Raw genomic sequence first — 13,203 nt, 5'->3', positions numbered from 1 at the left:
TATACAGATATTCCAGATGACCTCTGGTGCAGCAGAGCTCATAGTTGCTTTGGATAAAGGGATCTGCTAAATAAATATGAATGTCCGGGTGGCGTGGCGGACTACAAAATAATCCAGTGATTCAAGTAAATTCTTTAATGGACAGACATTCTTGTGTAAGAAGTTGGGTTGTTGTGAAGCGTCTAGTGTGTTGGTGTAGGCCCACCGGTGTGTTGATATTCCCTGATGCCCACGAACCAGCCCCCAGCTATGGGTTCAATAGTGCCGCTGCCTAGTGGATACCTCGGGGGAGGACTAGGCCACGGGAGTAAACCCCTACACAATATCAACGTCCGCAGTGCTGTTGTGTTGTGGTTTTCTTGCCCTTTTGTGTGTGTTTAAGTGGGAGAGTACTGCTGGCGTCGTGGGTGGCTGCCGCTTCCCCCCCCCTCTGGTAGCCCCCCTTCCCATCCACCCCTGTGTGTCTGTGCTATGTTTATCTGTTGTCTTGTTTCACCCCGTTTATTGTAAAGCGACTTTGAGTGTTAGAAAAGAGCTATATCAGTTTGATGTATTATTATTATTATTACTGTCCATTAAAGAATGTACTTGAATGGATTATAAGTATACGTACATGTTGTAATGTGATGAGAGAATAACAGGAATGCACGAAACGTTTTTGTATTGTCAACATTTCAGACAAGGTACTTGTGCTGATTGATCCAGAGGCCAAGGACGGTGCCTGTGTAAACTACTGCTGGAGGTAACAGTGCTTGTGATACAGTTTCAACTTTAAAAACATTCAGATTGGTCAGATTTTAAGATGACCTGTGCAATTTTACATAGCAAAGTTTGAAGTTATTTTTATGTTAAGAGAATTTGCCTGATGCTCTGTCACTGTGTGTGTTCTTCTTTTCATTCTTTGTTTGAACAATAATTAGGAATTTCTTGATGATGACAGACCGTTGAGACCAGGGAGCAAAATGGACGGTACAAACAATGCAGCACAACCAGCAGCGAGATTCCAGCAGCTGTGTGGGATTATACTGTTGATAGTAAACAGTTCTGTACTAATGTTATAGGCATTTATAAGTAACTGAGATTACTGTGCCCTGTGATGGACAGGCGGCCTATCCAGGGTGTCTCCTCGCCTGCCTCCCATTGGCTGCTGGTGTGGCGCCAGGTTTATAAGATCAATATTTTAATATTCAATCTGCCAATCCTAGGGACCCCCCCCATACGGGTTTTCTTTCATAGTTTTTTTGTCCATTTATTATTTTTATTTTAAATTGCTTATTTGTACAGCCAAGAAAGACAAGCTCCAGTGGTGTAAATTCACTTTCACTCCTTGCCACTAGATGGCGATAATGACCCATGAATAGCAGAGTGACCCCTTAGGGCAGAACATGAGTGAGTTTCCCTCTGTTGTGAACAACTTCCTGTTCGTGTCGGCTGCCGTTATTTCCATACTTATCACTTCACATCAAAATGTCTTTCTTGTATTGTTTACAGATTAGCAAGCATGGTAAATGGAAGCATGATAACATGATATTGTGGTCAGTTTAGTAAATAGTGTTCCCAAAGCGTATCTTAATACAGGCAATCACGACGAACACGCTGCTACACAAGGCCTAATTGACTGCCTTGCCCCCGATAGCGCCACACACACACACACACACACACACACGCACGCGCTAGCTGCTAGCATTACACACGCTAGCTGCTAGCATTACACACGCTAGCTGCTAGCATTACACACGCTAGCTGCTAGCATTACACACGCTAGCTGCTAGCATTACACACGCTAGCTGCTAGCATTACAGTTAGTTTGCTAAATCGGTGCTTTATCTGTTCGGTAGGCGAGCATGTGAACTGTTGAAGGCCATTCTGTTTCTTTTCGCTATAATTGTGAACGACTTCCTGTTCGTGTCGGCTGCCATTATTCCGATACGAACCACATCACATCTAAATGTCTTTCTTGTATTATTTACATTTACAAACGTTTTAGATTTAAACTGTGTGGCATCAGGTTACCTCTCCTGCCACCAATCTGCACCTGTTACTCTGGGATAGGCTCCAGCACCCCGCGACCCTACGTAGGATAAACGGTTTGGATAATGGATGGATGAAATTACTGTTGGCGGCTAAAATGCCATTTTACAGTTTGCAGAAGATTATGTGGAGAGGGGAGACATCAGCACTGTCCACACATCTCCACAAGCTGTTCAGAAGGCATGATTTGATGTAGCTTGTGCACTACTTCAGTATAAAGGTCAGTGGCATCAATCCAGTGGCGCCCCCAGAAATTCTTCATAGGGGGGGCCAAATGGGGCCACTGAAAATCTGGGGGTGGCACACCAAAAGCAAAAGCCATCACTGAATTTCGGGAATTCTATGATGCTGTTGTAGTATACTGTATAGGCTAGTGGAAAACTGCCAATGTGAGAGAAAAATATACGTTATTGATTTAAATGAACAGCACCTAATGTAAAATATCAGATAGAAGCATATTATGCATAACCAGAAGCATATTCTGCATATGCGACTCGTGGCTGGGGGGGGGGGGCAGGTGTAACGACCCTCACTTGTGCAGGTGTTCGTGATAGAGATTCAGACCAGGGGTTCCTAACAGTGGCTTTTATTGCCTGCATTCACAAATAAAACAACAATCCATGAGGTTTCTGCTGCAACGCGACTGCATACAAGTCTCCAGCGGAGATGGTCTAGCTTTCTCGTGCATGAGCTAGCAAACAATGTTTCTCCTGGCTAACCTCATGCGTTGCATAGCATACTAAACTTACATGGAAATCCAAATGCACAACTCATTAATCTTCGTGTAAACAAAAGTACAAAACAAACCAAACAAAAGGACAGACAGCACTGGCATAGCGCACTGAGTGATCGTATAGTTTTAACATGGAAATTCTTGACACTTGCAATATTCATAACCAAGTTCTTACACATTTACATTATACATAAACCACGTACCTGCATTCACAAATAAAACAACAATCCATGAGATTTCTGCTGCAACGCGACTGCATACAAGTCTAAAATAGCATAAAAACCAAAATAAGAACAATGCTCTCCATAACGCACAGCGCAGCGTGGTTGCCGCCAAAATTATACTTTAACTCGGTTAAAACACTTACAAATCACTTTCTATCGTTACTTTTCGAGAGCATTAGTTAGTACAACTTATATACATTTATATCCAACCCTTAGTTTGCAAAGAAAAACATGTTCATTTATTAAAATATCAAATTATTCACGGAGCGCTCCCAAAGCCTGCTTACCTCCAGCGGAGATGGTCTGGCTCTCTAAGGTACGGGTAGCGCAAATGCCCAAAATGTGTCAAAGCGAAAGTAAATAGACAAACAGTCGCGCAGCCTCATATTTAACCTTAGTGAATGCGGTACAACATCTGGGGTTAACACAAACCATCAAAAAGCATTGGATTACAATAACATGTTAAAATAAAAATTTTGGGAGAATTCACTTTATCTGAGTGAGGTCATTTTCAATCTGTTACACAGGGATAGTATCAGGGTGGCCGTGGCCACCCCTTGGGGGCGCCACTGCATCAAACTGCATGAAAGCACTGCCATCAAAATGTTTTCTTAGTCAAAATCATGCAAATTCCATCACCTCAGACACAAAGGTGATCAGTCTGTGTGGGTCATGGATTTTAAAGTCACCACAAGGAGTCCTTACCACTGCTCAATCAGTTCAAACAAGGTTACTTTTTGCTCCTTCGCATCGAAAGAAGCCAGTTGAGGTGGTTCGGGCATCTGATTAGGATGCCTGCTGGGCGCCTTCCTTTGGAGGTTTACCGGGCACGGCCAACTGAGAGGAGACCCCGAGTCTAGCCCGTTCCCAATCTGGCCTGGGAACGCCTTGGGATCCCCCAGGAGGAGCTGGAGGGCGTTGCTGGGGAGAGGGGCGTCTGGAGTGCCCCACTTAGCTTGCTGCCACCGCGACCCGACCCCGGAGAGGCGGCTGATGATGAATGAATGAAAGGTTACTTTTTTACATGGTTCAACATAGCTATTCATTACTCTTGAAGTAAATGCATCAGGCAGTTTTAAAGAAAATATTGTCGCAAATTAGGAGGGCAGCCCGGGAACCGCCGCAGCCGGGACGCGAACCCGTATCTCCTGCATCGCGGGCGACAACGGTAACCAGTCGACTAAAGGTTCCAATCCGTTGGCGAAGGGCTAAGCGAGCCTATTCATCTGTGATCGTTATATTGCCTCCTTCCTTCAGAATTCCCACTGCCAGGACGCGAACCTAGAGCTCCCACACCGCGGGCGACTACGTTAACCACTTGACTAAAGGCTAGTCAGGATACCGAGCCTGTTCATCCGTTATCGTTACAATATGTTTATATTTTTACATATACATGTACTCCCCGGGTTTCAAACGCCCGATTTACAAACTCCCACACTTACGAACCGACCTCTGGTGGCCTGTCCAGGTTTTCTCCCCGCCTGCCACCCAATGACTGCTGGGATAGGCTCCAGCATCCCCGCGACCCTGAGAGCAGGATAAGCGGTTTGGATAATGGTTGGATTTACACACAGTGGTTCATAGTGTAACCGGTTATTTTCTTGACCGGTGCGGGATTCGATACGGAGTGTACTGCACCACAAGGCGACATCGCTAACCGCTCGGCTAAAGGCTCAGACCCGTTAGCTAGGGGGCTAACGGGTCTCATTAGTAGTTTACAGTCGTCACCCTCCCCGGAAGCGCGCCCTCGGTTCTTCCCGCGCTCCGAAGAGATTTCTGAGGATCTGCACACTTCCGGATCCCACCGCTGCCACCAATGTAACCGGTTATTTTCTTGCCCGGTGCGGGATTCGATACGGGGTGTACTGCACCACAAGGCGACATCACTAACCGCTCAGCTAAAGGGTCAGACCCGTTGCCTAGAGGCTAACGTGTCTTATTAGCAGTTTACACTAGTAACGAACGGACGGACTACTTTGCGCGTTCGCTCAGAACACTGCGCGTTTTGGGCGGTTCGTCGGCTGGAGGGAGAACAACGCCACGCCGTCGTCACCACTTCAAGTCGGATCGCGTAAACGTCGTGTTCGTTGTGTTTTGACTTAATTTTTCGTGTGTTTTTCCTCGAAATCGTGGCTTCAAAGCGTGAATCTGATGCAACTGATGGCGATGCATCGCACAGAGAGAAAACGATCATGATGGAAACGAAAGTGGAAATATGAAGTTTTCAGAGAGAGGTAATACGCTCTTATTGTTTTGTCACCTACCCGGGGAGGCGAGGAGGCGAGCCCCGCGCGGGCTCTTGTTTCTGGCGTCAAACAGCCGGCCGGTCATGACCCACTCCCGGGACAGTGGCAGGTTGGGAGTTTGAAACGTTTCTTTAGTTTTCTTTTTATACCTATATACACATTCTCACTCTCAATTACAAATACTGTACTGCAGTTACATTTATTATTATTACTGCATTATATTTATGATGTTTTAGGTAAAATATGTACTATTAGTCAAAGGTTGTCTACTAAGACAACCTTTGACTAATTGACGCTAGATGCGAACTGTACGTAACTGTTCCGACTTGCATACAAATTCGCCATAAGAACAGACTCAAAAACGGAACTCGGGGACGACCTGTACTATCTGTGTGTGCATACTTGGTGAAATGTGTTTGCTTTCTTACTCTCAAATTAAACATTTGCAGTGCATCGTGATTTATTTAGTCATACAGGATGAGGGCTGTTACTAATTTCAAACCTTATGAAAATCCTTGTTTCTAAGAACTGTACAAGACTACTGCATGGTGTGCTACTTGCTCAAAAATTATGCAGATCAGAGCGTGATTGAAATAGTAAAGTATAACAAAATATGTACTTTGTGATTGGCTCACAAATGTGGGTGCATATTACCATATAATGTATCTCATTGTAGAGTTTTATGTACCTATTTTTTGGTAGGTGCAGTGTAATTCGTACAGTAGGTGGCCACATTTTGAATGTTCCCAATATGACCACGAAAGTTGCTCTGCATATTTGTGCAAAAAAATGCTATGACAAATATAGCCACAAGCTGCAATTCGTGGGTTCCAACCTTTTTGAGCTTAACAGAAAGGAAGCAGCCCAGTTGATCAGACTCATGATAGAATGGAATGTGGTTGCTGTGGTGGAATTGAAGACATCTGTGTGGTTCTCATCAATCACCTGCAGAGAGTTACTATATTTAATAGAATCCAGAACAAAAACAGCAGGGAAGCTACAAAAATGCTGTTCTTGATAAGACCTAAAATTTGTCTGTTCTAAACTTTTCTGTAGAAAAAAATCCAGCTTCTCCATATGGTAGGTAAGGAACTACCACATAGAGTGCAGTTGGGAGAGACATTTCCTTATCCAGTTTATTCTGAATGTCCCAACAAGCAGCTCAAAATCTAAAGCTTTTAAACCAACTCTTTCATAACTTTTAACTGGCTGGGATTTACAAATATGGTGGGTTTTATTTCTCCACATAAAGTTAAAATTTATAGAATTAGAACATTTTACTGTCTTCGGGGTAATAATTAACTCGTTAACAGTATTCTATGGGGGGGGGGGGCGCGATGGCCCAGCAGTTAGCACTGTTGCTTTACAGCAAAAAGATCCTGGGTTCGAACCCCAGGCCATCCCAGGTCCCTTGTGTGGAGTTTGCATGTTGTCCCCGTGTCTGCGTGGGTTTCCTCCATGTACTCCGGTTTCCTCCCACCATCAAAAAGACATGCATGTTAGGGTTAATACTCCTGTCTGTGCCCCTGAGCAAGGCAATGGAAAGAAGGACTGGAGTTGGTCCCCACACGCTGCATCTGCCCACTGCTCCAATACAATAGGGTGGGTTGAATACAGAAAGTAAATTTCATTTGTATGTATGTACAAAATGACTAATAAAGAGTATTCCATTCCATTATAACGATGTTATATTATAGTTTCAAAACACGCTCCCCATATTCTTACAGTATTCATGGAGTGAGTAGTGGTGTAATTCAAAATGATTCTGTAGTGGGACTATTATTTGATAGGGGATATTGGTCTATAGAAATATGCTACCCCTGAAATCTCAAATTTTCTGTAAGAGTATGGGGAGCATAAAAATATTGCATGAAAGTATGGGGGAGCATAAAAGAGTATGGGGAGTATAAAAACATGCTCCCCATACTCTTACAGTAAGTACACCTTCTTTGTAATAAAAAAACAAAACAAAGATGTCATTTCTGTGATGAGAGTTCTACCTTTATGGGATATACACAACTGTAAATGGAAACACGTAAGGTAGCATTTTTCGACAAGGCAGCATACATTGTCAGAACACCGGTTTCGGTCGTTATGCAACTCTATTGTTTATAAGGGTGGGGATACCTGCAGTCAGCTGAGACTGAAAAGGTCACTTAGATGAGTGATGAAACGTTTCTCTCTCAATAAACGTTGTGTCCAGATGAACTGATTCAACTTTCTGTGATTACAACTGAGGCATTTACTGTCTACGTTTCTAGGTTCTCCAAGAACATCCCCTCAGCAGTCGGAATTGACCTTTCGCAAAGTACCGCCCCAGAACGGTGCTTGTCCAATCCTACCTTAGCAACGGTCCGTCAAGCTTTCAAACACACAACAAAATGCTGAAACGGTGTGCCTATGGGATCTGCAAATCGGATACTAGATATGTGAAAAGTTTGGAGGGGGTGTAATTTTCTTTCCCTTCCCGAAACCCAGAACGCAAGAAGCGCAATGTCGGCAACGGATTTGGCAGTATAGCAGACCCCATGGCCAGCTTAATCCATCCAAAATCAACAACAACACCTGTCTGCTCCAAGCTAAGCTTGCTACTAGCTATTATTGATAGCTAATACAGCTAACATATTATTACTGTTACTTTACCCACACAATGCGCTGATTTCTTCCTTCATGATTGGTGTTTTCCGGCTACTTCCTGGATAGTTCTGAAATGCTTGACGGGCATAGCAACAGTAACTAAGGGGGGCGGGACTTTGCGAAAGGTCAGTTGCTCTTCGACATCATATTTGGAATGAGTGAGGCCTCTCGATATTAATATCGGGCACTGGGGACACTACCCCGGGGTAGGCCCAGAATTCGCTGGAGGGACTTCATGTCCAATCTGGCCTGGGAACACCTTGGGATCCCCCAGGAGGAGCTGGAGGGTGTTGCTGTGGAGAGGAACATCTGGAGTGTCCAAATTAGCTTGGGGCCATCTCGACCCGACCCTGGAGAAGCAGCTGATGATGAATGAATGCATATTTAATCAAGCTACCCATCCATCCATTATCCAAGCCGCTTATCCTACACAGGGCCGCGGAGATGAGATGCTGGAGGCCATACCAGCAGTCAGAACTTCAACAGCATTGAATCCTGTTTGGAAGAAGGATCTAAGCATGTCATTTTATGAGAAAGAATGGGATAGGATTTGCCAGGATCAAAAGGAGATGTAAAAGGATGTAAAAATTAGACTCATTCTATTTAAAATTCTCAATCGTTTCTATTGGATACTATCTAGATTACATAGGTTAGGCCTCAAAAACACAGCAGACTGCTGGAAATGTCAGCTCGGAGGGCACATTAGTCCATACTCTCTGGCAATGCCCTTGATTTTTGAGAACAAGTCCATAAATGTATCAAGGAAATCACCAGCAATGATTGAGTTTTCTTCAGCGCTTGAAGCGAGCCGGTGCGAGCCGGTACACAGTACCAGTACTTCTACATTTTACTCTTGACGGTACTATGGCTTTTTCTTGTACACTGGTACTTCTCACAAACTCTTTTCTGCCCTCTCCATATCAGGTTCTCTGGGCGATTCATAATGGCCCCAAATAAACTGCATTACCCATGGGGACACCGGGGACACTACGTGACGCTCACCTGTTTCTGTTCTCGCCTACCTGCTTTTCTCTGTCGGCGGTTAGTGATGGCAGCTGACATTGTTAAGTCTCTTGACACTAGTGCACCCCTTAGTTCATACCTTAAACAACTTGAGGCTGCATTTGGAGTGGCAGAAGACAGCGAAGATCTGTTTGCAACCTTTTTGAGCTCCAATCAGAGTTCTGGTGAGAAACCCTCTACTTACCTCAATAGACTTGTTTCTGTTTTTCTTGTTTCTATTTGTTGCTATTTTCTTGTTATCTTGTTAGTTTTTAGTTTTTTCTTATTACAGCGTGAGTGTCTGTAATAGAATCCAATTTCCCCTCAGAGGTGAATAAAGTATTCTGATTCTGATTATTTGTCATACAGAGATTATTTGTGACTTAAACTGCTCTGATGATTACAGCCTGTGTCTACCAACAGTTACCATTGATGTTTGTCTCCTCGGTTTGGTTACAAAACAATTAGCATAGGGAGACGTTAACGCTGCTTCCATTGAGCCTGATTTATTGAATGCAATAAGTAGAAATGGTCTCAGACCTCCAAGTCTGAGACCATGGTTCTCTGCCGGAAAATGGTGGATTGCTCCCTCTTGGTTGGGGATGAGTTGTTGCCTCAAGTGAAGGAGTTCAAGTATCTGCGGGTCTTGTTCACGAGCGAGGGTAGGATGGAGCAGGAGATGATCGGCGGATTGGTGCAGCATCAGCAGTAATGCGGATGTTGTACTGGATCATTGTTGGTGAAGAGGGAGCTGAGCTGGGAGGCAAAGCTCTCAATTTACCAGTCAATCTTCCTTCCAACCCTCACATATGATCATGAGCTTTGGGTAGTGACTGAAAGGATGAGATCACGGATACAAGCGGCTGAAATGAGTTTCCTCTGTAGGGTGTCCAGGCTCAGCCTTAAAGATAGGGTGAGGAGCTCGGACATCTGGAGGGAGCTCGAAGTAGAGCCGCTGCTCCTTCGCATCTAAAGGAGCCAGCTGAGGTGGTTCGAGCATCTGATTAGGATGCCTCCTGGGCGCCTTCCTTTGGAGGTTTACCGGGCACGGCCAACTGGGAGGAGACCCGGGGTAGACCCAGAACTCGCCGGAGGGACTACACGTCCAGACTGGCCTGAGAACGCCTTGGGATCCCCCAGGAGGAGCTGTGGTGGGGAGAGGGACGTCTGGAGTGCCCTACTTAGCTTGCTGCCACCGCGACCCGACCCCGGAGAAGCGGTTGAAGATGAACGACGGAATGAATAAGTAGAAACAATACTACCAAAATGCTCAGCCATAATGGTTTGGGTAAAGCGTTAATGATACCGTTGCATATCAATTCTTATGGACCTTAAAAAGTCGAGATAGCAACACCGGTATATCCGTCAAAAATTGAAAGCATCTATGCTATAAAAAGCAAAAAACCTTTTATTCAACGAATTACTGCTCCTGTGATTGATTTTCTTATTGCTCATAATTATATATGAATTTACGTACTTGCATTAGCATGAGCTGACCACTTGAAGGCGCCAATATACCACATCGTATCTGTCTTCCAATTTTAATTTTTTGTTTCTGTACTCACTCTCATTGTGTATCATTTGTAATCATCAAGGCTGGACTACATACTGGGTAGAGTGGGCAACTGCCACCCTGCATCAACTGGTTTCTGGTAATTTCATTAAATGCAAATTATTTTGGGGATATGCACCGTTTATGCACATTGTCAACTGAAATGATAGGGGCCTCAGGAGGGGCCTTGTATTATAGTCTCGATGCCCTGTTGTTTAGAGGAGTTTTTACACTGTAATGTATTGGATCAACAAGCTCTCTGTCAAACGTAATGTTTCATATGCCCATATAAGTATACATGGGCAGTGCTGCCTAGTGAGTCATTATATGGTGCATACTGAGTTGGTGTGTCAGGTCTCGCTTTCTGTCATGCATTTTCATAATGTACGCCAAGTTCTCTTCAGATGTACACATCATTTACCACATCCCCTCTTTACCTCACACCCAAACTTTTCCCTCTCCACAGCTTCTGTCCTTCCCTGTTCGACCCCCGCAGCATCCTGTGCCCAGGCCGCGGTGCTGAGCGGCGGGGGGCTTCTTGTAGACGGACTCGCTGTAAGGGATGAACCAGAGGCCTAGCCAGAGGTGGCGCGCCAGCCGGCAGTAAGCGGCCTGGGCCGAAACCAGCAGGGGGAGTGACCAGGAGAAAGCCCACCACCAGCAGAGCCACACAGCCGCCGTCCGCCAGCAAGTCTGAGCATTAGGGGGACGTCCCATGGGGGCGAACCTGGTGAGTCATGGGGGGAGCCGGGGATGTTGATTAGTCAGTCAACCAAACTAGATTTCCATCATACCTTTCGTTCAGAAAGTAAAAAAATGCAAAAGTAAAAGGATTAAAACAAAAAAGAAGATAATGATAAGTTGTAACAATAGCAATCAATCAACGATCAACAGTTCTAAAAAGAAAAATAGGCATTAACTGAAAGCAGGTAACTTTCCAAGTGAACATTGAAAACTTAAAGCCATTTTAGATGCAGTGAAGTCCAAACAGACTGTTGCAAATTCAAGGCTCTTACGAGCTAAATGCAGCAACAATGCAAGTCTTAGTGTTTTGTTTTAGCAGCGGTCGCCAGTCTGCGGATATGAGGGGTCTATCAGCATTAGTAGTGTCTCACTGGCAAGAGAAAGTACTAATTTGAGCTCCCATGTTGGTGCCAGTTGTAACTTGCTGTAGAATTTATTTGGGCTGTTCATGATGTGAATAAGGAGAGAAACCCGAGCGCTTTTACAAATGAGTTGTCACAATTTGGATGTAGGCACTGTAAAAGTGACACATTTTGTATGCTTACTGCGCTGTTTCTCCACCTTCCCAAGCAATGTTTGAGACAGGTTTACGCCCCATTTACACCCAGTATTTCGTGTGACTTGTGTGGAAAGGCAGTTGGTCCTGATGACATACCTGTGGAGGCATGGAGATGTTTAGGAGAGATGGCGGTGGAGTTTTTAACTAGACTGTTTAACACAATCTTGGAAAGTGAGAGGATGCCTGAGGAGTGGAGAAGAAGCATACTGGTACCGATTTTCAAGAACAAGGGCGATGTGCAGAACTGTAGCAACTACAGAGGTATAAAGTTGATCAGCCACAGCATGAAGATATGGGAAAGAGTAATAGAAGCTAGGTTAAGAGGGGAGGTGATGATCAGCGAGCAGCAGTATGGTTTCATGCCATGAAAGAGCACCACAGATGTGATGTTTGCTTTGAGAATGTTGATGGAGAAGTACAGAGGAGGTCAGAAGGAGTTACATTGTGTCTTTGTGGATTTAGAGAAAGCATATGACAGGGTGCCAAGAGAGGAGGTGTGGTATTGTATGAGGAAGTCAGGACTTAGAGAGAAGTATGTAGGAGTGGTGCAGGATATGTATGAGGGAAGTGTGACAGTGGTGAGGTGTGCGGTTGGAATGACAGATGGGTTCAAGGTGGAGGTGGGATTACATCAAGGATCGGCTCTGAGCCATTTCTTGTTTGCAATGGTGATGGACAGGTTGACGGACGAGATCAGGCAAGAGTCTCTGTGAACTATGATGTTTGCGGATGACATTGTGATCTGTAGCAAGAGTAGGGTGCAAGTTGAGGAGAGCCTGGAGGGGTGGAGGTATGCACTGGAGAGAAGAGGAATGAAAGTCAGTAGGAGCAAGACGGAATACATATGCATGAATGAGAGGGAGGACAGTGGAATGGTGAGGATGCAAGGAGTAGAGGTGACAAAGGCATATGAGTTTAAATACTTGGGGCCAACTGTCCAAAGTAACGGGGAGTGCAGAAGAGGTGAAGAAGAGAGCGCAGGCAGGGTGGAGTGGGTGGAGAAGTGTGTCAAGAGTGATTTGTGACAGAAGGGTACCAGCAGGAGTTAAAGGGAAGGTTTACAAGACGGTTGTGAGACCAGCTATGTTATATGGTTTGGAGACAGTGGCACTGACAAAAGACAGGAGGTGGAGCTGGAGGTGGCAGAGTTGAAGATGCTACGATTTTCATTGGGAGTGACGAAGAAGGACAGGATTAGGAACGATTACATTAGAGGGACCGCTCAGGTTGGACGGTTTGGAGACAAAGCAAGAGAGGCAAGATTGAGATGGCTTGGACATGTGCGGAGGAGAGATGCTGGTTATATTGGGAGAAGGATACTGAATACGGAGCTGCCAGGGAAGAGGAGAAGAGGAAGGCCAAAGAGGAGGTTTATGGATGTGGTGAGGGAGGACATGCAAGTGGCTGGTGTGACAAAGGAAGATGCAGAGGACAAGAAGAGATGGAAACGGATGATCTGCTGTGTTGACCCCTAA

Source organism: Lampris incognitus, chromosome 2 (assembly GCF_029633865.1).
Source record: "Lampris incognitus isolate fLamInc1 chromosome 2, fLamInc1.hap2, whole genome shotgun sequence".
NCBI classification, from domain to species: Eukaryota; Metazoa; Chordata; class Actinopteri; order Lampriformes; family Lampridae; genus Lampris; species Lampris incognitus.
Note: the sequence above shows the minus strand (reverse complement) of the source record.